The sequence below is a fragment of the Capsicum annuum genome, chromosome 11, assembly GCF_002878395.1.
Source record: "Capsicum annuum cultivar UCD-10X-F1 chromosome 11, UCD10Xv1.1, whole genome shotgun sequence".
Taxonomy (NCBI): Eukaryota; Viridiplantae; Streptophyta; class Magnoliopsida; order Solanales; family Solanaceae; genus Capsicum; species Capsicum annuum.
Genome location: NC_061121.1, coordinates 43,623,541 through 43,650,238, shown reverse-complemented (window position 1 = coordinate 43,650,238; position 26,698 = coordinate 43,623,541). Strand labels below are relative to the sequence as shown.

General features: G+C 35.8%; 2 pseudogenes; one reads left to right on the top strand and one right to left on the bottom strand.

Moving 5' to 3' along the window:
• Positions 1-911: 911 nt before the first annotated feature.
• Positions 912-12,363, top strand: LOC107846617 (annotated as a pseudogene).
• A 6,163-nt stretch (positions 12,364-18,526) lies between these two features.
• On the bottom strand, positions 18,527-20,037 carry LOC107846616 (annotated as a pseudogene).
• Positions 20,038-26,698: the final 6,661 nt, after the last annotated feature.

The window sequence follows — 26,698 nt, the reverse complement described above, 5'->3', positions numbered from 1 at the left end:
AAACACCCGGCTCAAGAAAGGTGAAAAAACCACGACCTGTACCTCTACAGGATTTAACCCAACTTCACTAAAATACTTGAGCCTCAATAATCAACAAAATTACAAGACTTCTTATAACCTAGAAATTAAAACTTCTAACTCTTATCACTACAAAAACACTAATCTTCCCAAGATAAGTGTTCCCAAATCTTTGAGTTCCCAAACTTGAAGACAACAACTCCTAACTCAGTTTATAGATTACTGAGACTAGAATCAATGACTCATTATAATACAAGAACCTAACTGCTACACAGTTTATGACCTGCTAAGTAAGAGACTAGGTTCTTCTTCAAGTATGTGAACTGATATGCTGATTGTTGATTAACTTTTCAGTGCGTACGTGAGTGCTGGATTTGAGTCACGTTTGTTGTCTTTAAGCCAACTTGTGATAGAGTCCTTTTTGATGTTCAATTCTTTCTCTAGTAGAACTCTATCAGTTAACTCTTTTCCCTTTTGCTGCCGCCTCACCTCTCCTAGATTTGTTAGAACTCTTTTACTTTAAATCCTCTTCTTACTGAACTCCTTGATCAACTTAACTTCTTCAAGACTTCTTGTCTGATCTGACTCAGCTTCTGATGTAATCAATGTTATCTATGCTTGTCTTGAACACAGAATCACATCATCCAAACTCCCGTGCCAGCTAGACTATTTCACCTTGAATGGACCAGCTTCTTCAACATGTTTCATTCACATATCTATCATCAAAACTCCTCATGCCTTAATAGTAATGGCTTTAAATGAAGATTTCGAAATCTATCTGTGGGAGTTAAAATTCCAGTGTGCTTTTCTTCGTTTGCAAAGCTTTGCCGTCACAGCTGATTGTAGAATCCTAGATTTCAATCGGAAAATAGAGGAAAACTTGTCGTGGGGTAATGGTGTGGATGAAGATACAGAAATACAAGAATATCTTTCAGGCCAAAGAGCAATTTGGAAGACAGCTGGAATTCAGAGAAAAATACTCCTTTCCCCAAATACCATTTCCTGCCTAAAAGGTGGATGATGATATCGATATTCCTACCCCTGATTTTGAGATAAAATTCATCGATATTTCATCGATGTTGTAGAAGAGAATCTCAATATTCTACTGCTGACTGAAGATCCCCAATCATTGATTTTTGTTCCGGAACCCAGGGACCAAATAAAAGAGGTCTTAAAGGAGTTGAAGTTACTAAGGTTTTTTTTCCTCTTCCTTTCAAAGAAATGCACCGAGCTTCAAATGAGAAATATTTTTTTCACACACGTTTTAATTGTGGCCAGCCATGCAGCAATGGTTGCGTGGTTGTATTTGCCAAACCATGGCAACCAAATCCAAGGCTTGGATCCAAGTGAAATGAATATTGTGCTTGCTGATCTCCTGCAGAAGAAGAATAAGTCCATTCAGCCGAGCATTCCCAAAATTTATTTTGATGTTCTGCAAGCTTTAAAGTCGAATGTACAATCACGAAATGAGCATGCTGCTGGCAGTGGTTTCGTGGAGACTCTCACACACAATTTGGTGGAGCTACCAACCGTCAGTAATCCCTGCCAGATTGTTGGTTTGAGCGATCAAACAACAGTCCTTCAGGAGATGCGAAACCTATTAAGAGACTATCTCATCCATTTGCCAGTACTAGATCTTGAATTTCCTTGTCAAGATATGGACACAATTATTGTTGATGCCGGACTTCTAGTTTACTCGTTATATTATATCAAGTGAGAGAATGAAGACACAGTATTGGAGGCTGTGAACCGAGCACTTGTTTTTGATCTTCCGAGCAACATTCAGCCTATCAAGGAAATAACCTACCTTATCATTCGAAAGGCATTTCAATCTAATTTTTCAAGGATTCTTGGTCTAGGCTATGTTAATTTTCTTTTGAACAATCTGAAGGAGTTCCTAGTCCGCTATTCAGACTCACTTGCTCCCATTGTAAACCAGCTTCAAATCATTCAGAATGAACTTGGGAGCACACAACCTTTTCTCGAGGAAGTTATGAAAGAGTGGCATAACAAGCATGAGAGGCTTCAACAGTGGGCTACACAATTGATAGGCAAAGCATATGAGGTGGAATATGTAATTGATGCTTGCATTAGGAAAGAAGTTCCTCAGTGGTGTCTCGAGCTTGGCTCACGGATATCACTTAGGAGATTACTCTTACCAGGGCAGAGGTACAAATCCAGGAAAGGAGAATGTTAAACCTAGTACCACAGGATACCATGCATTCTGCCACTGCTGAAATATCATCACAATTGGCTAAAACCACGAGGATGAATGAAGAAATTATAAGCTTTGAGGACGTGATGAAAGAACTAAGAAACAAACTACTAAAAGGATGCCGAGAACTAGATGTTATCTCAATCGTGGGAATGCCTGGTCTTGGTAAGACGACGTTGGCCTAGAAAATCTATTCTGAAAATTCAGTTATCTCTCACTTTGATATCCGGGCACAATGTTGTGTTTCTCAAATGTATATACGCATGGATTTGCTACTGACCATTCTACATGATGCTATTGGTGTGAGGGGAAATTTCTCTAGTGAAGCTGATGCAGCAGATAAACTTCGGAGAACATTACTGGCGAAAAGATATCTTATCCTTGTTGATGATGTGTCGGAAGCTAGTGCGTGGGATGATCTGAGATCTTGCTTCCATGATGCCAATAATGGAAGCAGAATCATTTTAACAACATGACATCTTCAAGTTTCTGAGTATGCTAAATCTGTTAGTGAACCCATTCCTCTTTGTATCTTTAATGTTGACGAAAGTTGGACATTACTACAATATAAAGTGTTTGGTAAAGAAAGCTTCTTCCCTCCCCTTGAAGAAGTTGGGAAATGCATGGCAGCAAAGTGTGGAGGGCTTCCTCTTTCCATTGTTATGGTGGATGGTATTCTAGCAAAGATGGAGAGAACAGAAGAGAGTTGGAAACATGTGGCTATGCTTTTAGGCTTCTACATTCACAGAGACTCTGAGGCCATTGGCGAACAAAGTTATCGGGATTTACCCTGTCATATTAAGGCTAGCTTCTTTATTTTGGAGCATTTTTAGAGGATAGGGTGATAATGCTTTGCGGTTAGTGAGTTTGTGGATATCAGAAGGATTCGTAAAAAGTTGTGAAGGCAAGAGTTTGGAGGATATAGCAGACGGTTACCTGAAGAATCTTATTGCAAGAAATCTAGTAATGGTTTCCAAAAGGTCCTATTTAGATGGACAAGGTCGAAAAATGTCTCCTCCATGATGTATTGCTTGAGTTCTGCAAGAAAAGAGCATCAGAGGAGAATTTCCTAAGATCGACAAAATGTCAATATACCGATTAACGATACTTTATTTGTTGGATCAATCCATTTCAAGTTATAAAAATTAATGTTATGATTTACTATCTTATAAATTCACTTTGATAAAGTTTTCAAGTTATACTATTTGAAGATCGATGTTATGATGTGGCTAATTTATATTTTCACAGGGATCCTAATGCTGGTCCTTTCCGTATATACTCCGACAAGCAGCACGTTCAACCTCGGTTGACCTTTTGTGAAATTGACACTCTTGTAAAATGGAGCTCGTCGTGTTCATTTGTTGGCTCTGTACTTCTCTGGCATGATCCAACATCTGAGAAAATTTCAATTTCTAGAATTTTACAGAATTTCAAATTTTAAGTGTTGGATTTGGAGAACAAAGTTGTTATTGATTCTTTCCCGGCTGATCTACTTCACTTGAGATATTTATCTGTAGAAAGTAATGAGGGTTCAATCCATTCGTCCATATCCAACCTCTGGCGCCTCGAAACTCTCATATTGAAAAATTGATTAGATATGATGTCAGTACCCACTACAGTTTGCAAGATGGTCAGATTGCGACATCTTCATATTTTCTCTTGCCTCTTATTCCCTAGAGAAAATGCAAAGGAATTACATGAGGACTCCTCAAAACTTCATAATTGAGAACTTTCTCCACTCCATGTTTTTCTTGTATCGAGGATGTGGAGTTGATGTTGACAAAAACACCTAATCTTTTGGAACTGAAGTGCCATTTCACTATTTGCAACCGTCAGCAGTTAGTGTTTCCAGAACAGCTTGAGACACTATACATTTCTTGTAGACAACTAATTCATATTCCTGTATGCATCTCTGCATCAATCAAAAGATTGACACTACATCATGTTGGACTGGATCTTGAAGACTTGTCACACATTGGTTGTGAGCTTCAGAGCCTTCAAGCATTCGAAATGGAACAAGTTATATTTCAACAACTAAAATGGAAAGTGAGCGATGACGAGTTCCCTCAGCTCAAAGTCTTGAAACTACAGATTTCTTTTGCTTTCAAAGAATGGACTGTCTCGGACGATGCTTTTCCTAAGCTGAACAGTTGGTTTATGTGATTGTGGAGAACTTGAGGAGATCCCATCTTGTTTTGGAGAAATCTCTTCTCTTAAGTACATGGAGGTGGAGTATTGCCGTGAATCAGCTGAGAAGTCAGCCAATATCAAAGAAACACAAGTTGAAGATTATCAAAATGTCGATTTCAAGCTCGTTACCAAGAAAAATACAGGTACACTTGATAAAAATTTAGCTACATTTAGTCTCATTTTAGAGCTCTATTAAATCCATCTTCGTTACTATAGAAAGTTTCCTTGTACTAACTATTCCTTTAGTTTTCAACATTATAAAGCCTTGTTATTTCTTTAGTATGCTATTTTATTAAAGATAAATATTCTTGAAATGGAAGTACCCTCAATTAGGAAAATAAGAGTTTTTTAGCAATGAAAGATGGATACACATAGCAAAGCCTAGTATTTATCAATGTAAATAATTAACTAGGAAATTCCCTCATAATTTTGCAGTCATCCATGGAAAACTGCCTATCAAATTATTTTTGGAGCTGGAGCTGGAGATGGTTACTCAAGTATGGCGCTCATTCACATTTTCAGAAGATGAATGTAGCGAAGATGAGGATGCTTGGATGGATGTGTGATCCACACTGGGAGATCTAGGACTAGGAACAAAGATATACAGAGCAAGTTGGAAGTGGCTTCAGTGGATAAGATGCGAGAAGCACGATTGAGATAATTTATACATGTAAAGAGGAGCACAGATGCTCCCGTGGGGAGGTATGAGAGTTTAGTAGTTATAGGTATAAGGAGAGGTAGAGGTAGGTGAAGGAAAATTGAAGAGAGGTAACAATAAATGAATGACATGATCCACATTCGCAATTGCTTCAGCTACACACTTTATTTTTCTTTAATAAATTCTATGAAGATAGTGTGTCAGTTGTTGTATTCATTGCAAGCTACATTTCATACTTTAACAATGGAACAAGTTACTCTTTCAATCCTTCATGTTTGGTGTAATTCATTACATTCTTTTCGACTCAGGTGAAGTCATCACTGGCATAGAGAGTTTCAGACACTGTCTGCTCAGAATCCATTTCAATATCCTTCACGTCCAGACTTTTATTGTCATTTTCAGGATCTGCTTCTTTGATTTCCTTGATAGCAACTACTGTGTCATCTGTCTGAATGTCTTCAGAATTTTCTTGCTTCTTATTAGTGTCTTCCTTCTCCACATGATGGATTGTATTATATCTGATCCAATCTCTTTCCAAATTTATGGAAGCCAAGGCATCAATTGCTCGACTCTCAGCTGCTAAGCATCTTCCCCAGTCTCCTTTTTCTTCTTCAACAACTTTTTCAATTTGAGTCATGTTGCTCTCCGTGGCTTGACAATATCTTCTTATGTGTCCTGCTTTTCTTCACCGATAACATCTGAGAGGATTCATACTATAATTGTTAAAAAAACTCTTCCTTCTTTTCATGCGAGCTTGAATCACCTTAGAATTGAGAATGAGACATATCTCTTGCTTTTTCTTTACCTTTGAATCGAGAATGAGACATATCTCTTACTTTTTCTTTAACGTTTCTCTTATCAGCTACATGAGCATTTTCTTTCCTTCCTTTGACAAATTCACCAACCAATTTTTGGTAGTAAGTCCTATGACAACAACAAATTCTCAAATTTCTTCAAGGATGGTTGTTGAGACCAATCCTGAATTGATGCCACAAAGGGAATATATTCTGTCTTTAAACCACAAATGATAATTCTTCTTATCCGTGCTTCAGAGATAGCCTCATCCAAATTTAATAAAGAGATCTCAGAATATAAATTCTTAATTGAAGGGTTGGGGTGAGTTTCTCCTCAACTCAGGGAACTGTACCCAGATATACTTACACAGCAAGAACAATGAGATAAATAAAACAAGAAGAGCAGGAATACAGTAAAATAAAGGACACAAGGTTTTTAGGTGAAAACTCCTTACTTAAGGGAGAAAAATCACGACCTGCCTCTAGGATTCCCAAACTCCACTATATTCAAGCAAACTTCTTGAATATAGACTACAAGGATTAACCTTCTAATCATTTGTTTCCTAGCAATATCTCTATTACAAGGAAACACAAGCAGTAACTTTACTACTTCAACCTCCAACTAACTCTAACTGGACTTCACAAGTTAACTCTAGCTTAGACAATCACGTAACTTTAGATCATCACAAAGTGAAGGTTTACACCCCAAAACCTACTGACAATCATAATCAAATGTAGGCAAGCATTTAAGTATAAAATACAAAGACTTAACTACAACAAGGAAATAAAAATTCAACTCGATAAACAATAAGTTCCCTATTGCAACTTCCATCTTTGAATTCACCACTTCAAAAAGATATTTAGTTGTAAGCATATGAAAGTGTTGGTTTTCTTATTGAGGAAGATGAGAAATATACCATGACATAAGAAAACCTAGGATAGATCCCATTGGTTGAGGAAAAAAAGTGGCAACAACTATTCACCAACTCTTGTACTATGTGTCAGCTGTGGTAGTTGACTGTGATAGTGACAGGTGAGACCAAGCCGTTCTCTAATGCGTAGTGGCTTTTGTCAACAAAAAAAACTCTAGGGAATAGGTCAAATTCATCAATCATCAAAACTAAGGATTTAACAATTTCTCCCTTTTTGATGATGGCAAACCCCTAGAAGCAATTCAACATACTCCACATCTTCAGTAATTTCCACACAACAAATCCTACACCTTAGTAACACGACATAAGCCACAAGACCACTTGCCAGACCAATTTGACCAACCAATTCTCCCTAACCACTAATGCTTATAAATATATAAGCATCCTACACCTTATTCCCCCTATCAATAAGCAACAAGTTCCCTCTAAATGAGAGAACCCCTACTTTATCAACACATAGACTGTACAGTAATTTCAGCTTAGTTGCATCAGTACCTCAACCCACACCTGTCAGACTACATACTACATATCTCCACATATAGGCTACACATTAATTCCCCCTTTTGGCATCATCAAAGAGGTTAAACAGTAAACCAGGCATGGTGTAACACCCTAAAAATGTACCCCAGACATCACACGGTGCTCAAGACTATGAGTAGTCCTAAGCTAACCCTTTTTATCCTTCTAACAACTTTGGAACTCAAAATAAAGATAATCTAGACATGAGGAATCTTGAAATACTGAATTACTGTCTTAACTGAATATCTTAGTCTTGGAAATAAATGCTTCACATTCTAAAACATAAAAACTAGTCTGATAAGCCTCTACTATGAACTAGAGAGCCACTCGGACAAACCCCCAGCTGACTCGAACTAAACTAAAAATAACTAATTAAAGTACTTCATAAAGTTGGAAGAATCTAAATAAATATGTCCTTAAACTATGAGGACTCACCAACTGTCGGGATGTAGGTGGAGATGCTTGCGGTCAATCACGCTACTGGAACTGAGCACCAGAACCAACAGTATAAGACAATGTACCACCTAGACGTATGTATAGATTATTAATTTTGGAATGTATTGAGCATGTGGGGTGAATGCATAAGTAAAACAATAACTCAATGTACTTATAGATTTTCAAATACTGCATGCTAAATGTAAATGGCTCACCTTGAGCTTGAATAAATAAAGCTGTCAAAATAATAACATAAGTAGTAAAGCATAATGATAAACTTTGTGAGCCACAACACTTAGTTATAAGAGCTTTTCTTTTATTCTGGGTTGGGGAGTTTCTTCTAACCGACATACACCATGTTAGCTATCATGGTGTCTAACATCTTGTTCCTCGTTGGGAAAAGCTCATACCAGGGAGAGTCGTCCTACTCTTTCCACGGAGTAGGACCTGAGCAAAGTGATCACTATCTATAACTTCATCCATATTGGGAATAAGTTGAACCTATGTTGGCTCGTAGTTCTAGGGCACGTGACCTTGGACACATATGCTAAATACTACTCCCTTACTTATATGCTTATATTGTAGGGAATCCACCTTAAAATCGCATAAGGGCTTATAATAAAAACCAGTTATGCATCCATTTACTTTAAACTGTAACCAAAACTAACATGTATGGATTCCATATCTTTGCTGAGGATCAAAAGATCAATTCTTGCTTTAAATACGAATATATGCTTAAAAATACAATCTCCTTGAAATCTCAATACTCAAACTTAGGGCTTAAAACTCATGCTTTAAACTCATGTCAATTCATAACTAAACTTCATGCTAAATATGATTCTTGAAATACTTCAACAATAACAAATCAATAAAATGCAATCTCATTCATAATCTAAATCATGTAAGTTGAAAACATAACATAGGAACTTCTTGACATACTAAATGCTTTAAGTTTCATGATAATCACATGCTTCAAGAATATAGATATTTGGATATGAACCATAACTCAAAAAAATTAAATAAAATATTAAAATCATGCAATTTGGGCACAAGGGTGAAAGGATACCTTGTTCATAACCCCACATACCTTGCTTGAAAGAATCCTTATAGAGAACTTTGAATTTGGAACTTAATTTCTTGATTCTTGACATATGACACTTGGATTTTGTTCTTGGGAATGGAGGAGGGTTTCTTGAGAGAAATTTAGAGTGAAAGGGATAAATATTGCCTTTTTGGGAATTCCAATTTGTGTTTTGGACGACTTGGGTTGGGGAAAAAGGGCCTAACTGCCCTTGTCCTCTTTTACCCGTGTAAATGACCCTCATGGCGCGACCTCCATAAAGGAGTAGACCTCACGACGCGAGTCTATCGCGACAACTTATTGTCTCTCACGAAAAGGTCATAACTTTTCGCTCGGGGATCGAATTAAGGCAAAATTGGTATCATTGGAAAGCTAATTCGATTATCTACAATTTGGTGGGTCTTAAAATAATAAATTCCACATATACATAAAGTTATACTCGTTCAAAGATTACTCTTGGAAATCAAACACCAAAACTTGGCCGATTCAAAATCTCTTAGCTCGCTTTACTCTAAGTGACTCTTACTATAACACCCCATATTTTTGGGCTAGACTTTGAAGCATTTTTCTTACGTATGTTGACTCTAATTCCATGAATTTATTTTGAATACACATATCATGATCTTTATCTTAGTGTGTGAGGTGATTTCGAAGTGAAAAATGTTCATAATAATCGCTTAGAACAAATTTGAGTTAAGATATTTTGATTCGTTCAAAGTTTGGTATTCGATTCTACAAGGGTCTACTTTGACCATGTATAAATTCTTATAAATGTAAAATTTTACCACTCAAGACCCACCAAATTGTATATAATTCAGTAAGCTTTCCAACTATACCAATTTTGCCTTAATTTGATACCCGAGCAAAAAGTTATGGCTATTTTTGTGAGAGAGGCAGTGAGGGTGCGCGATTAACCTGCGACGCTCGCTCCATCGCCCTCACCTATTTTTCACTTTCCGTTTCCACATTTTTAAGGGTAAATAAGTCATTATCTCATAAAGACAGTACAATTTGTACATAACAGTTTGTCAACAGACTCAAGCGTTTAGCAATTCGTATAATCAATTCACAACATGTAAAATCAATGGATTTCATAGTAAAAGAGAGAATTTCATATCCCATGCTCTCATTTAACTTTACAATCTAAATATCACATGATCACACGAAAAATATTTCGAGTTTAGGGTTTCATACCATAATGTCCACAACACTTCATCAAAACATAGGATTTTCAATGCATGCCTATCAATGATCTTGAAACCAATTTCGTATGTATGCATATATAATCTTTGAAACTAGTTTGAAAACAGTAAATATAAGCCCATGAGGTTTAGAATAGTCCTACATACCTTAGGTTACTTAGTTGGAAGAATGCAACCCTAATCTTGACACTTTTCTTGAGGATCTTGAATTTGAAAGGCTTGATTTCTTATTCTTGGAGAAGAGATAGGATTTCCTTGAGAGAAAAGTTGGAGAAGATGGGCAAATAATGCCATTTAAGTCGTGGATTTACAAATTGGATTGAGGGGAAAAGACATAATTGCCCCTCAGGCAATTTTAAACTCGTAATTGCATTTTTCAGGCTCACCGCGATGCGGTCTAATCGCGGTAGTTTACTGGTTCTAACAAAAATGAACATAACTTTCCGCTCGGGTATTGGATTAAGGCGAAATTGGTATTGTTAGAAAACTAATTCAATTATCTACACTTTGTTGGGTCTTGAGGTGAAAAATTCCATATATATAAAAAGTTATGCACGTTCAAAGTTGACTCTGGCAAAATTGAATACCAAACTTTGGACGAATTAAAGTCTCTTAGATCAACTTTGCTCTAAGTGATTTGTATGAACATTTTTCACATAATAAGAACTTCACACACTAGGATAAAGATAGTGACACATTCATTCAAATTATAAATCAAGAACTGGATGAAAACACCTTCACGTGATGCGGTGAACTCCCCATCGCTATGCTCACCACTATACGATGCAAACGCAGTGAGGTTCTTGAATTGAAATCCAAATGCGACCCAATCCTCGTCCAAAAAATCCAAAACTTCCCCGAGATATCCCCTTTACACCCCTGAACATGAATCAACTCAAAAATCTACATTTCAAAGTCGGAAAGACCAATTTAAAAATCGTCGAAGTTAATTAAGAGGTCTAAAATATGCCCAAGTCTCCCAATACTTTGAAAAATTTAAGGTCCTACACTTCCCATGCATGCAACTAAGAGTTAAATCAAGCCAAGAATTATACGGGGTGTTATATCAAGTTATATTTGAAAATAAATGACAGGATTTTACAAATTTATATATTTACAGTGATCAAGTATACAAGTTATATTTGAAGCTTAATCTTATGTGTTTGCAAATTATATATTCATAGGGATCAGAGTGCCGATCCTTCTTCTAGTCTTTATCTCACAAGAAGCACGCTCAACGTCGCCCGACTTTCTGTAATGTGGATAATATTGTTGACTGGAGCTCGTCTTGCTCACTTGTTGGATCTTTACTTTTCAAGAATGGAGCAGCATACTTCTCCTTTCGTGGCTTATCATCATACCCTTTGGCGATTTCACACATATTACAGAACTTCAAGTTTCTAAAAGTGTTGGATTTGGAGCACCACATTGCTATTGATTTTTCCCAACTCATCTAATTTACTTAAGATATTTCTCCGCAGAAATTGATCAGTGCTCAATTCCGTAATCCATATCCAATCTTCGGAAATTTTAAACTCTAATATTAAAATGTAGAAAAGGAGATTCTAAGCTTTATCGCTACCCATTACAGTTTTGGAGATGGTTAAATTGAAACATCTGCAAATTTTTCTGAGTTCAAAGTAGATACCAAAAAATTACGTGAGCACTCCTTAGAAATTTATAATTTGGAGAGTTTTTTTGATCCTATCTTTTGTTGTGTCAAAAATGCAGAATTGGTGTTGGAAAAAACACCTAAGCTTTGAAAACTAAGTTTCCAAGTCAATGGTAATATGTGTTGTGGGCACCATGCATTGAAATTTCTAACATGACTTGAGACACTACAAATATATAAAGCACAAGGTTCCTCTAAGAACATCCCCTTTTTCATATCTCCACCAAATCTCAGAAAGTTGACAGTTTCTGGCTTTTACCTGGAACGTCTGAACTTATCAACAATCGGTCAGCTTCGGAACCTTCAAGTACTCTAACTGTACTACATTGAGTTTGGCAATATCAAGGAATGGAATGTTAAAAATGGTGAGTTCCCTCAACTTAAAATCTTAAAGCTGCAAAGGTTATGTCACTTTGTTCAATGGATTGTCGTTGATGATGCCTTTCCAAACCTTGAACGATTGGTTGTATGGATGCCGAGATCCTAAGGAGATCCCTTCTTGTCTCGGGGAAATGTCTTCTCTAAAGTCCATTGAGGTGGAGAATTGCAACAAACTTGTTGACAAATCAACTACAGATATCAAAGAAACACAAGTTGATGATTATCAAAATACTGATTTCGAGTTCATTATCAAGGTACACCACTGAGAAAATATAACTACATTCAGTGGCATTTTCCCTAAACTTGTTATACTATTCCTTTGTTTGATATATCTATATAACAACCCAAGGTATTCTCCTTTTTTTTTTTTGAGATTCTTGGATTTTCTTTCATGTTTCTATTTTCCAAGAAGTAGAGATTGTTGGGAAAGGCAGGGGCACTATTAAAGTGCCCGATAGGGTAGCAGCAGAAGAATACCCAAGTCTAAACTTTCCCTTTCAATTTGAACCAAGAGGAGACAAGAAAAACAAAGTAATATCACAGAAAATAAATCAATCACACAAATACAATAAGACAAGAATAACAAGACACCAAATTTACGTGAAAAACCCTTCGGTGTAAAGAGTAAAAAACCCCGGGATCAAAACCTCCACTATAATAACCAAGAGTTAAAGTATTATTATCTAAAATGGCCACCAAACAAGTGCCAAACAATGAGCAACAACACAACAAGGTAGCACCAAAACTAGAGAATAAAAAGGAGCAAATATATAAAAAATGTAGCTGCTGTTCAGGGATGAAAAACAGGAGCTAAAGGCCACCAAATCTAACTCTGTGAGTTCCTAATCAAATATTGAGATAATAGAAATAAGCTTTCCAAAATTCAGCTCAATCGGACATAAAACAAAGCAGAAATTGGAAATTTGGGCAAAAATCTGCTCTATTTTCTCTCTTTTGGCTGCTGAAAACTCTCTTTGTGATGGTGAATAAGACCTTAAAAAGATCTATATATATGCCCCATATTAATGGGCCTATGGGCAAAAGTGGGTTGGTCCAAATTGATCTTTATTTATCCACATAGGAAGGGAAAAAGCCCATATCCCAACAATTCTCCCCCTCCCGATTATGTGGAGGAGACTACCATCCCGACAATCATGCAACAATCTTCAAACTTCCCTCTTGGCAAAACTTTAGCCATCATATCAGCATCATTATCATCCGTATGAATGTTCTAAAGTTCAAGCAACTTAGAATTCAACATATCCCGACATCAATGTGTTTAGACCGACCATGAAATGTAGAGTTCTTACCAAGATGTATAACATTTTGACTGTCACAATAAAGCATATACCTCTCTTGAGCACAATCAAGTTCCCCCAAGAATCTGTTCATCCAAAACAATTGTTTACAAGCTTCAACGGTAGAAATAAGCTTAGCTTATGTAGTAGATAGAGCAATACATTTTTGTAACCTAGATCTCCAAGACACAGCTCCCCTGCAAAAGTAACACAGCTCCCTTGCAAAAGTAACCAAATACCCTGAAGTAGACTTGCAAGTATCAACATCACCAGCTATATCTAAATTAGTATAACCACAAAGAGTAGGCTTCCCTGTACCAAAACACAAACTCAGACTAGAAGTGCCACAAAGATATCTCATAATCCACTTCACAACATTCCAATGTTCTCTTCCCGGATTATAAAGAAAATAGCTAACAACATTAGCAGTATAAGCACTATTCGGTCCTATGCAAACCATTGTATACATCAAACTACCAACGGTTGAAGAATACAAAACTTTCTTCATATCTTCCTTCTCATCATCACTGGAAGGACACTGCTTTGTGCTCAATTTGAGTACATAACTAAAGGTGTACTGACAACCTTAGCCTTATCCATATTGAACCTTCGAAGTACTTTCTAAATATACTTCTCTTGTGCTAACCACAACTTCTTGGCCTTTTCGGCATGGACAATCTGCATGCCAAGAATCTACCTTGCTGATCCTAAGTCTTTCATAGAAAAATATTTACTCAACTCTTGCTTTAACTTTTGAATCCTTCAAGTATTATGACCAACAATAAGCATGTCATCAACATACAACAACACAATAATAAAGTCACCATCAAAGAATGTTTGAAGAAAAACACAATGGTCTGAACTTGTCTTCTTGAAGCCCTAATGACTCATAAATGACCCAAACTTCCCGTACCACTGCTTAGGAGCTTGTTTCAAACCATACAAGCTCTTCTTTAATTTGCAAACATAATTATATTTTCCCTTGACTTTAAAACCTTAGGGATACTCCATATAAATTTCTTCATCTAAGTCACCATGGAGAAAAATAATTTTAACATCTATTTGCTCAACCTCTAAATCTAGACTTGCAGCTAAGCCTAGAACCACATAAATGGATGACTATTCACAACCGGTTAGAATATCTCATGAAAATCAACTCCCTTTTTTGGTTAAATACCTTCACAACCAATTTAGCCTTGTATTTTGGAACAAGGTTACCATCTTCATGTTTTACCTGAAAAACCCACCTATTTTTCAAAGGTTTTCTGCTTTAGGCAGCTTAACCAAATCAAAGGTATGATTATCATGCAAAGATTTAATCTCATCTTTCATAGCATCAAACCACTTTTCTTTTTCTTCACTTTTCATGACCTCATTAAGGCTCTCAGGTTCTCCCCCGTCAGTTAAGAGTGAATACTCATTGGGAAAAAAATGAGATAAAGGTATTCTCTTTCTAGTAGATCATCTGAGAGAACTCTCTGGAGCATCGACAACTAGTTGCTGGTCAACCATATCAACTTGCACTGGAGCATCAACAACATCATGCTGATTATTCTAGAAAAGATCATCATCTTCATTATTAACTTGATTTTCATCATCATGAAGATTTTCTTCAGGAGCATTAGTCAAAGAAACTGGATCAACATTAACTAGGCCCTCACTACTCTAAGAATCCACCTTCTCAGCTTTGTCAAAATCTTCAATTGTTTGGTCTTCAAAGAACACAACATCATGGATTCTAACAAGTTTCTTCTCAACTGGATCATAAAAATGATAGCAAAATTCATCTTGACGATAACCAATTAAGATACACTGCCTAGTTTTAACATCTAACTTTGACCTTTCATCTTTAGGAACATGAATAAAAGCTTTACACCCAAGACTCTAAGACGATCATAAGAAATATTCTTACCAGACCAAACTCTGTATGGGACATCACCATCCAAAACAATGATAGGAGATAAATTAATAACATAAGCAGCAGTATAAAGTGCTTCTGCCCAAAAGAAACCTAGAAGCTTAGCATCTGAAAGCATACATCTAACCCTCTCAACTAGAGTTTTGTTTATCCTCTCTACTAAACTATTAAACTGAGGAGTTTTTGGAGGAGTTTTCTGATGCCGAATACCCTGCTTTCTGTAATATCTATCAAAAAGATCACCACCATCATCTGAGAGGATTGTTTTAATTTTGTATTTCAATTTCTTTCCTGTATGTCTCTCAACTAAGACCTAGAAATCCTTGAAAACATCAATTACTTAATCCTTGGACTTTAAAGAAAATACCCAGAGTTTGCGAGAATGATCATCAATAAAAGTCACAAAGTAAAGTGCACCACTATGAGACCTTACTTTAAAAGAACCACATAAATCAGAATGTACCAACTCCAGTAAATCAAGCTTTCTTGAAGGTGGAAAACTCTGAAAAGAAACTCTTTTCTGTTTACCGACTAAGCAATGAACACACATCTTCAACTTTTCTAGTTTCACTCTAGAAATCAAATTTTTCTTAGCCAAACTATCAATCCCCTTCTCACTCATATGACTCAACCTTCTATGACATAACTCTAATGAAGTATCATTCTCCATCAAGTTTATCAAACCTCTAGAAGTATAGCCCTAAAATAAGTACAAGTTAGACAACTTATTACCTCGAGCCACAATCATCGAACCTCTAGTAATTTTTCATTGGCCAGCACCAAGGGTGTTAACATAACCTTCATCATTAAGGTTCCCTACAGAAATTAATATCAAGAGAACATATGGAGAACTAGTTTGAAATACTTGTTACTTTCCAAACAAACAGTGCCAATGCCAAGTACTTTAATTTCATCATTATTGCCCATTTTCAACATCCCAAAATTACCTGAAGTATAAGAAGAAAATAATTCCTTCTTTGGTGTAATATGAGAAGTAGCACCAAAATCCAAAAATCAACTAAATTCATCACGAACAAGATTAATGGCATTCTCACCACAAGAAACAAAAAGATCATCATTAGTAATAACAACAACACGATTTTCATTATCATCTTCTTTCTTTTGTTTTCTCATATCTCGTTTATGCTTATAACAATATTTCATGATACGCCCCTTTTTGTTTTAATATTCACATATAACATTCTTGAATTTAGACTTCGACTTGCTTCCACTTTTATCTCTATCATTCGGACCTCTAGACTTGTTTCTCCCCCTCTCTTCAGTAACCAAAATAGCAGAGTGTGAAGATGAAGAAGATGAGGCCTAAGATCTTCTTCTCATCTCATCATTTAAGACACCACTCTTAACATATTCCATAGTCACAATACCACCAGGAGCAGAATTAGTCAAAGAAACTTGAAGAGTTTCCCAAGAGTCTGACAGAGTATTAAGACGCCAAAGTTCCTAAATTTCTTCATCATACTTTACACTCATTCCAGACAGTTGGTCAAGGACACCCAAAAAATTATTTATATGATCAGAAATAGAATTGCCCTCTTTATACCTGATATTCATCAATTGCTTAAGTAGGAACAACTTGTTATTGCAGTCTTTGAAGCATAAAGTATCTCGAGCTTGTCCCATAAACTTCTTGCATGTGTCTTATTCACAATATAGTTTCTAACATTATCTTCAATCCATTGTCTAATATAACCAAAACCCTGTAGGTGATCAAATTCTCAATCCTCATCTATCATGGATTGAGGTTTAGTAGACACAAACATAGGTAAATGCATTTTCTTGACAAAGAGAAGATCTTTCATTTTGCCTTTCCAAGTATGATAATTACCACTCAAACACACTATTTTTCTTATATCTTCCTCCATCATTCAAACCGACAATCAACAACAATCAACGCTCTGATAACACTTTTTGGGAAAGGCCTACTATCAAAGTGACCGATAGGGTAGCAGCGAAAAATACCCAAATCTAAACTTTTCCTTTTAATTTGAACCAAGAGGAGACAAGCAAACCCAAGAAAAATAAAATAATATGGCAGCAAATAAATCAACCACACAAATATGGCAAGACAAGAATAATAAGACACCAAATTTACGTGGAAAATCTTCGGTGTGAAGAGTAAAAAATCACGAGACCCAAACCTCCACTATAATCACCAAGAGTTACAATATTGTTCTCTAAAATGTCCACCAAATAAGTGTCAAATAACGAGCATCAACACAACAAGATAGTACCAAAATTAGAGAATAAAAAGGAGCAAAAACACCAAAAATATAGTTACTGTTTAGGGATAAAAACAGGAGCTACAGGCCACCAAATCCAAATCCGTCAATTCCTAATCAAATACTGAGATGAGAGGAACAATTTGTCAAAAAATTAGTTCAATCGAAAAAGAAACGAAGCAAAAAATACAATTTGAAGTTTACAGCTGTGGCTGAAAATTTGGGTGAAAATCTGCTCTATTTTCTCTCTTTTGGCTGCTGAAAACTTTCTTTGTGATGGTGAATAAGACCTTAAAAAGATCTATATATATACCCTATGGGCAAAAGTGGGTTGGTCCAAATTGAGTTTTAGTTATCCACATAGAAAGGGAAAAGACCCATATCCCAACAAAGATTTCCTTTTAAGCAGTGGCGGAGCCAGTGTATTCACTAAGGGGTTCATAAGTGAACAAACGAATTAACTGAAGGAGATTCAACATCTTATATATATGCATAAAATATTATTTTAACCATGCATATATAACATAATTTTTCGCCGAAGGGGTTCGGATGAACCCTCGGCAAAGGGTAGATCCGCCACTGCTTTTAAGTATCTGTTCCCCAGATTTCCTATTTTTCAGATTTATAGGCTTTCTTTGAATTTCTGTTTCTGTCTTGTATCTTCATAATCTATGACTATGTACTCGGATTTTTTGCTTGATTTTATGTTAATTCTAGCAATCAAATTTCTATCTGTTTACTTTGTTCTATGTGGAAAAATTCTGGAACCCCAAAATCAAAAACTCAATTTCTATGAAAACTTCTTGCATAATTACCATACTTTGACAAGGTTATAAGACTAAGACATAAAATAAAGTTATTACTAGAACAAATAATAAAGCCAATTGTAGAAAACATAAAACTAATACACCCCAACACTTTCATATATGTGTATTAATCAGCCATTGCTAAAAACATCATTTTCCTTAGCGCCATTATCTTTATCGTTTACGCCATCAATATTCTCGGCTTCTTTAGTAGCTGTTAATTAATTCCTTTTCTCTTGATCTTTCTCTTCTTCTCCTTTTCAGCTGCATTTGCTCTCTCTTCTTCCTCAGCCTTCAATTTTGCCTCCTCTTTTGCAGTTTCAAGGGCTTTAATCAATCTCTCCAAGCAAATGTCTGCATTTTTCTTTGAAGACTTGGGCATCAAATTCTCAGCAATATCAGCAGGAGTCATATTAGTTTCCTCCAGTAAGCCATGAATCTCAGGAAAGTAAACATGAGATTCAACAGCGTCGAGACAATTATGTGCAAGCACCTTGAATGACTCAAAGCAACAGTAGGATAGGCCAATATGTTTATCCATCCTCCCCCTCCGAATTAGAGCAGGATCAAGCTTTTCCACATAGTTGGTGGTGAAGACAATAAGCCTTTCACCACCAATAGCGGACCATAGACCATCAATGAAGTTCAAAAGTCCAGATAAAGTTACTTCACTTTGCTTTTCTTTAACCTCTAGTCCTTTTTTCATCTTCTCCTTGATGGCATCTTCCTCACTTTTTTCTTTATCTTCCTCGTCTTTCTTCTTCGTATTCTTCCCCCGTTGACCGGTAAGGTCAAGGGAACAATCTCTGTCTTCAATCACAATAATAGATTTAGTGTCTTTCTTAGCTCGGTATTGTCCTTAACCGATGTCAGTTCAAGATCATAGACATCATATTGCAAGAGATTAGCCATAGCAGCAATCATTCTTGATTTACCCGTTCCTGGAGGACCATAAAGAAGATAACCGTGCTTCCACGCCTTGCCAATCTTTGCTTAATAGTCTTTTGACTTGCTAAATGTTTCGAGGTCATCCATAATCTCTTTCTTCTTGTTTGGATCCATAGCCAGAGTATCAAATGTAGATGGATGCTCAAACACTACTCCGCTCCACATCCTCCCTCCCCTGTATCTATACTAACCACCTACCTCTCCCTTATAGTTTGTGTACAGTTTTCTCTGTCGTTCTCTCACAGATATCACCTTCCCTTCATCCAACACGTACTTCAAGTATGAATTAGTGATAAGCTTGCGATTCTTTCTGTGAAATTTGAGCTTGAAATACCTCTTCTCATCCTCCTTATACAAAGAAATTGTCTATGTGCTGGCTACTTGTTGGCTTGAAATCAACCAAACCTTCTCCCCTTTATATTCATCGATTATCTCCAGGTAATCATCCATGGTTAGGACAAGAGATTCACCATTTTTCACCGTGTTGGCTTTGAGGCGATTAGCTTGTGTGCACGACTTCTTGCTCAGATACCTTTGGATTGCTATGTAAGCTTTGCTCATGCTCATGAAAAACGATGTACATATATATGGTAGAAATAACTCACAATTTTATCAGTAAATCTCCTAATATAACCACGAAGTTCGTGAGGAAAATAGATCTGGTACATGGTCCAGGCATGATTGCTGCAATGGTTGAACCAAACTGAGTCCAGACATCTAGCATCATATTGAAACTAAAATTAATACAAGTATTCAACACTACGTGAATGTTGTTATGGTCTCTTGTATAGACAGAAAACACCAGAGTGAACGTGCAAATGCCTTTAATGAAGAAAAATATTGAATGTCCACTACAGATTTTATTCTACTTACAATTCTTAGCAACAAAATATGTGACATCCTTGTTTATAATACTAGAAAACCAAATTAAACTTAGGATTACAATGAACTATATAAAAATAGGGAAGCTACCTAAGTATACCATATTTAGAAAATATTTACCATTTATAGTAATATAATTTTAATACATTTAAAATTCACTTTTTATACATAGTATAGATTTTTTTAACCAAAATAAGCATAATACATTTAAACTTATTATACATCTATATTACATCAATAATTCACTTTTAGTACATAGTGTAATACATCTATATTATATGCGTAATTCATTTTTAATATGCATCGCATTTTTTAATCAAAACAAGTATAGTATATTTTAATACACTTCTAATACATCTATATTGCATACATATTTCACTTTTAATACATAATATAATTGCTATAGATGGTAAATATTTTTTGAATATGGTATATCTGGGTAATAAATAAAAAGTATATTTAAAACAATAAATATTTTATAAAAATTACTCAGAAAGGTAATGTTTCCCTAAATATGCTAAATAAATTTGATTTTGGACATCCAAAGAAGTAATCTATGCAAAAAAATATTTATTTTAACCAAAGGAGAATTCTAATTTATTGTGTACAATGGTTCTTCAATTTGTGTACTCAAAAGAATCAAGTCAAATACCTCTCTATAAGAGAATCTATCATTCCATATTATTCATCATAAATTCTTTAAGGAGATCATTATTGAAATGACAAAACTCTGCATAGTTCTTAACATGTATTATTATTTTTTGTTTGTTTAATTAGCTAACATTTTCTAAAGTAATTATGATTGAATTAGATGAAGATGAACCTCCTTCATGTATTATAAGAGTAAATTCTTGTTCTTGATTATGTCTTTTTATTGAATTGCTATAATATTTGTCTTTTAGCAAATTATGCAGAGATGAGGAACTGGAATATATTGATGTAGATACTGAACAGAACGTCATTTGAAATTGGTAAGATCAAAATCGGCTGAAATTTTCTTTTGTTTTGATTATATTTTCTTAAATATATTATGTTTAAATGGTGCTATTGTATTCCAACATAAATAGTATAATTGTCGACAAGGGATATTTGTGCAACGCACTTATTTAGAGACTAGTTAAAGAAAAAAAATTGTTATGTTAAATGTTTTCGGGTACAAGAATCTGTATATGAGCTCAACGATTTCAAAACTAGTTCAAGTCTCAAGACAAGAACACCTATGAAGTTCCTTAACACCTTCAACACAAGATTAAAAATAATCTATCCAAGAAGTGTGTTATTTTTCAGAAATAAGATGAAACAGAAATGTAAAACCAAGCCCCCGACTTCATAGAGTATCCTTAAGGAATAATTTCTCTCACTGTACCCAAGGTTTTGAAATCTTCCTCCCAGGATAAAATGATTTTCAATCCAACAATAGCGGTACCTCAAATTGTTAGATTCGTCGAACTCACTCAACAACTAATGATCACAACGAGTTTTTTTGAAGATATAAAGAGTGTTTTTGTTGTCAAAAAATTATATCTATACTTGAGGAATATATCAGGAATTTATTGCCTTTAATGTGTCCTTTTGGAAAGGATGCATTGGTTCAGCAAAAAGACACCTATTCAGTACAGTCGCGTCACCTACGCCCAGTCTGTGCTGGACCTGCGCCTGAACTGCAGCCACAGGTGACACTATCCAAATTTCAGTAAGCATCTGTACTATACCTACGCTTGCAGGTTATCAAAGTGCGCGTGCAAATCACCCTACAATGCGAAATAGTGTGTCTTTTACCTCTAAGGATCGTATCCCTCTGAGATGCGTTGCGTATGCATTTGCATGACGTCCAAAATACGTTCGCACTTAGAGAAAAATAATTCTATCAGATTTTTGGATTAAAATTTCACTTGTAAAACAAGTTTCACATAAAATTCGTCTAAAAAGATAGATCTCATAGATCGATTGAAAAATCCGAAGCCGAAGCCGAAGCCGAGCCGAGCAAGCGATGATGACGACGGCGCGAGGCACCACCTTGTTTTTACCTCACTTACCATGTGGAGTAAGTGTTCCTTATTATAAACACTTAAAAGTTCCCTTCTCCCATAAATGTGGGAGAATTAGTAAACTTTTCATAAAAGAGTACACTTTCCATTTTGATGTCTCTCTTTCCCTCCACTATTTTCCCTCTATTTTTGATTCACATATACACCTTGAACCCAATAATCCCCCACATGAATGGGAAATGGCTATCTTTTGAAGAATTTACAAACAAATATGTGATCATTTAGCAAAGACTGATTGCATCTGGATAAGTAGGTTTTCCTTTGAACTTTCCGTAGTGAACATGCATTAAATGCACTCGGTCAATCGGTAGATTTGATATCTTTGAACCGTCGAGCTTTAATGTACACCTAGACAACACATGTCACACAACTAATCTTTTACTGTTTATGGTTCTCACAATTTTACTTTTTTCAGCTATGAACATGTCCCGATTTCATAAGAGCTTAGAGAATAGGCCTTTACTAACATTCTCCTTAAGCGACTTTCACTTCGCCATCACATAAGTGATTTCTAAACATTCAATCCTGTAGATTAAACTATTTGGTCAAATCTACCAAATTTAGATAATCATTAAAAGACTTTTCACCTTAACTTTTATCCTTGTTTAATAAATATTGTCTGTATTATGAGAATGAGTTCGTTTATTGACAATGTTGAACCTGTCAGACACAACTTTGTTTGATCTCTTTGAACCTAGCTCTTGGGATCTCCAGTCTTCTAGATAGAGTTACCACCATGTTGACTTATCCTAGGCCTTAACCCCATTCCCTAGGATGTCCTCTCAACTCCTTATCTAGACAGATCTTTTGTCAGGGGATCGACACATTATCCTTTGACTTCGCATAGTCAACAGTGATAATTTCACTAGAGAGGAGTTCTCTAATGGTATTATGTCTCCATATTATGTAACAATATTTACCGTTGTACATCATGCTCTCTGTCCTACCAATTGCCTCTTGGCTATCACAATGTATATATACTGGTGCCACTGGTTTGGGCCAATAAGGAATATATTCCAAGAAATTCTGAAGCAATTTTGTTTATTCACCGGCTTTATCCAATACGATAAATTTAGATTCCATTGTAGAGAGGGCAATACATGTCTGTTTGGATGATTTCTAAGAGACGCTCCTCCACCGATAGTAAATACATATCCACTTGTGGATTTTACTTTGTTCGATCCGGTGATCCAATTTGCATCACTATATCCTTCAAGTATCGGGGATGCAAAGCATAGTCATGAGTGTATTTAAGATAGCCCAAGATTCTTTTCTTTGCCATCCAATGAGTTTTATTGGGATTACTCGTGTACCGACTCAAGTTACTAATAACGCATACTATGTATAGTCGTGTACAATTTATTATATACATTAAACATCCCAACACTCTTGCATACTCTAATTGTGAGTCACTTTTACCTTTATTCTTCCGAAGTGCGAAGCTTACATCCATTGGAGTCTTGGCAATACCAAATTCCATATGCTTGAATTTGTCAAGTACCTTTTAGATATAATGAGACTCTGACATTGCCAATCCTTATGGAGTTCTATGAATTTTTTTTCCTAAGATCACATCCGCAACTCCAAGGTCTTTCAATCAAATTTTCTCTCACGCATTCATTTTGTAGCATTTATGTCAAAAATGTCTCTACTGATGATCAACATATCATCCACATACAAAAAAATAATGACTTGGTAATTTGGAGTGTCTTTAATGTAAAGACATTTATCACATTCATTTATCTTGAACCCATTTGCCAACATGGTTTGGTCAAACTTCGCATGTCATTGTTTAGGTTCTTGCTTTATTCCATACAACGACTTAATAAGTTTACATACCTTATTCTCTTTTCCTGGAACCACAAAATCCTTAGGTTGTTCTATGTAAATTTCTTCCTCTAATTCTCCATTTAGGAATGCAGTTTTCATATCCATTTAATGAATTTCGAGACTATATACAGCCGCCAAGGCAATTAATATTCAAATCGACGTTATCCTTGTTACTGGTGAGCGTGTATCAAAGTAATCAAGGCCTTCTTTCTGTTTGAAGCCTTTTACTACAAGTCTTGCCTTGTATTTTTCAATAGTACCATCCGCTTTCATTTTTCTTTTGAAGCTCCATTTAGAACCTAAATGTTTATTTTCTGGAGGAAGATCAACTAGCTCCCACGTATGGTTGCTTAATATTGAATCAATCTCACTACTGACTGCCTCTTTTCAAAAGATGAGTCTGACGACGATATCACTTTTTTAAAAGTTTGAGGCTCATTTTTAAAGAGAAATGTTACAAAATATGATCCAAATGAAGTTGACGTTCTTTGACATGTACTACGTCTTGGATTCTCATCATTATGTACATTCTCATTTGGTTCATCTTGAGGTCGTTTTGACCCTCCACTAAAATGTTCATGTCTAGTTTTATACGTATAAAATTTTCAAAGAATTCAGCATTATCAGATTCAATTACCATATTTTCCTTAATATCCGGATGTTCAGATTTATGAACCAAAAACCGACATGCTTTACTACTTTTAGCATATCCTATGGTATATTTAAAATCTATTGTTGCTCTAAAGCTTGTGTCCTATGGTATAAAATACCATAGCGCAAATGCGTCAGTACTTTAAATGTACTGGTATGCATGTGAGGTAGGTTGAATACATGGGGTTCATATGCATGAACAGTAATAAGAACTGACTAACTATCATGAGCGTGAGAATACATGCATGAGACATAACAACTGACCTAATACTGTGATAAAATGATTACTAAATTTGAATATAACTGATAACATGAGTGACTGTATCTGACAGTCCTACATCTGATGGAACTATCTGAGTTCTATACTGTATCTGAGTTGACTGTATCTAAAAGTCCTAAAATCAAAAGAACTATCTGAGTTCTATTACTGAGACTGATTGACTATATCTGACAGTCCTGATTGTATAACATGAAAATGTGGGAAGTACTTATCTAACCGACATGCCCCTGATACGCCATTATGGCTGAGTTGAGGTCTAATCTGCAACCCCAATTGGAAGGGTGTTAATACCACGCCACCGGTAAGGATAAGCTGTGGGCAACCCTCATTTGATAGTGTCCCCTATATGAGAATAGTGGGGCCCTTATCTGACAGTGCTTATCCACCCTATCAACCCTTATCTGATAGTGTTGATGTCTTAACCTATGCTGGCTACATAGTTCTGGAATGCAAGGATGACTTCTAAGAATCACACCCTCATCTAATAGTGTGTGTTCTCATCCTTGGGTTCACTCGGTGCTAATTCCTACTCCCATCTGAATAGACTCTAAACATGATTTACTAAACTGAACATGAGCTGAGTTACTGAATTTCGTTGACTGATGGAATACTACTGATATCTAACAACTGACTAAGTTCATGAGATCATGGAGATTTTTTGAATCATAAGACTGTTTGAAGTCTAAGGATCATAGCTTGACTGAGAGTATCGTGAAAACATAACATGACTCTAGGCACACAGCTAATGTTTCGGGTATGAGTACCCCCAGGACTCGATAGAAGGAAACTTACCAAGCATAACTTACTTGAACATATAACCAACATCATAATCCATAATACATTTATAGAAGCATTTCATCAAAACATGTGATAGGCATAACTTGTACATACATAGGGATTTCATGGTATCATGCAAGTTAGGCACTTTTCCTTCATCTAGGCATTTAATCAAGCATATTATAGGCATGGTACATGTAAACATCATTGTACAATAATTAAACATCATGGTTTAATTCTAATTTCATCATTAAGGGTTTAGTCATAGGTTTGCATGAATCTATATCAATACTAATTTAACCCACATCGAATTTATTACCCAACATGGAGTAGAATTTACTTTCTCATTATCCATATGAACAAGAGCATCCCAATCATGAAATTCATAAGAAAATCCATAAACTTGAATTTAGAAAAGGGATTCTTAGGCTTCATGGACGAAAGGAGTCCATGAATGAACACTATGCATACCTTAGTTTGTGATTTCGTGAAGATTGACAGTGAGAATTTCTTGAAATTAGATATTCTATGAAAACCCTAGCTTCTTCTTAAGAGAAACTTGAGAGAAACTAGTATATTTGGGGTAAAAAGTAGCTGAATCACGTGTTAAAGGGCTTAAATAGGGGTGGGAAGTTGACCCTTTTAACCCTGGATGCGTCATTTAATTTCAGTGAAAATTTCTTGAATTGGACCCTTGGAGCAATGCGGTACTATCGTCCTGTCATTAGATTTTGACAATTGGGAAATTGAGGGATGGCGCGATGTGGGGCCATCACGTTGCCACTTTCTTTGTGACCTAGAACTTTGGCGCGATGCGAGGGAAATCGCGCTGAGACACTGGAAAATGGACAATTGTAAATTTAGGCCCTGGAGAAACGCGCCATAATCGCGAACCCCCATTGGAATTTACCAAATTCCAT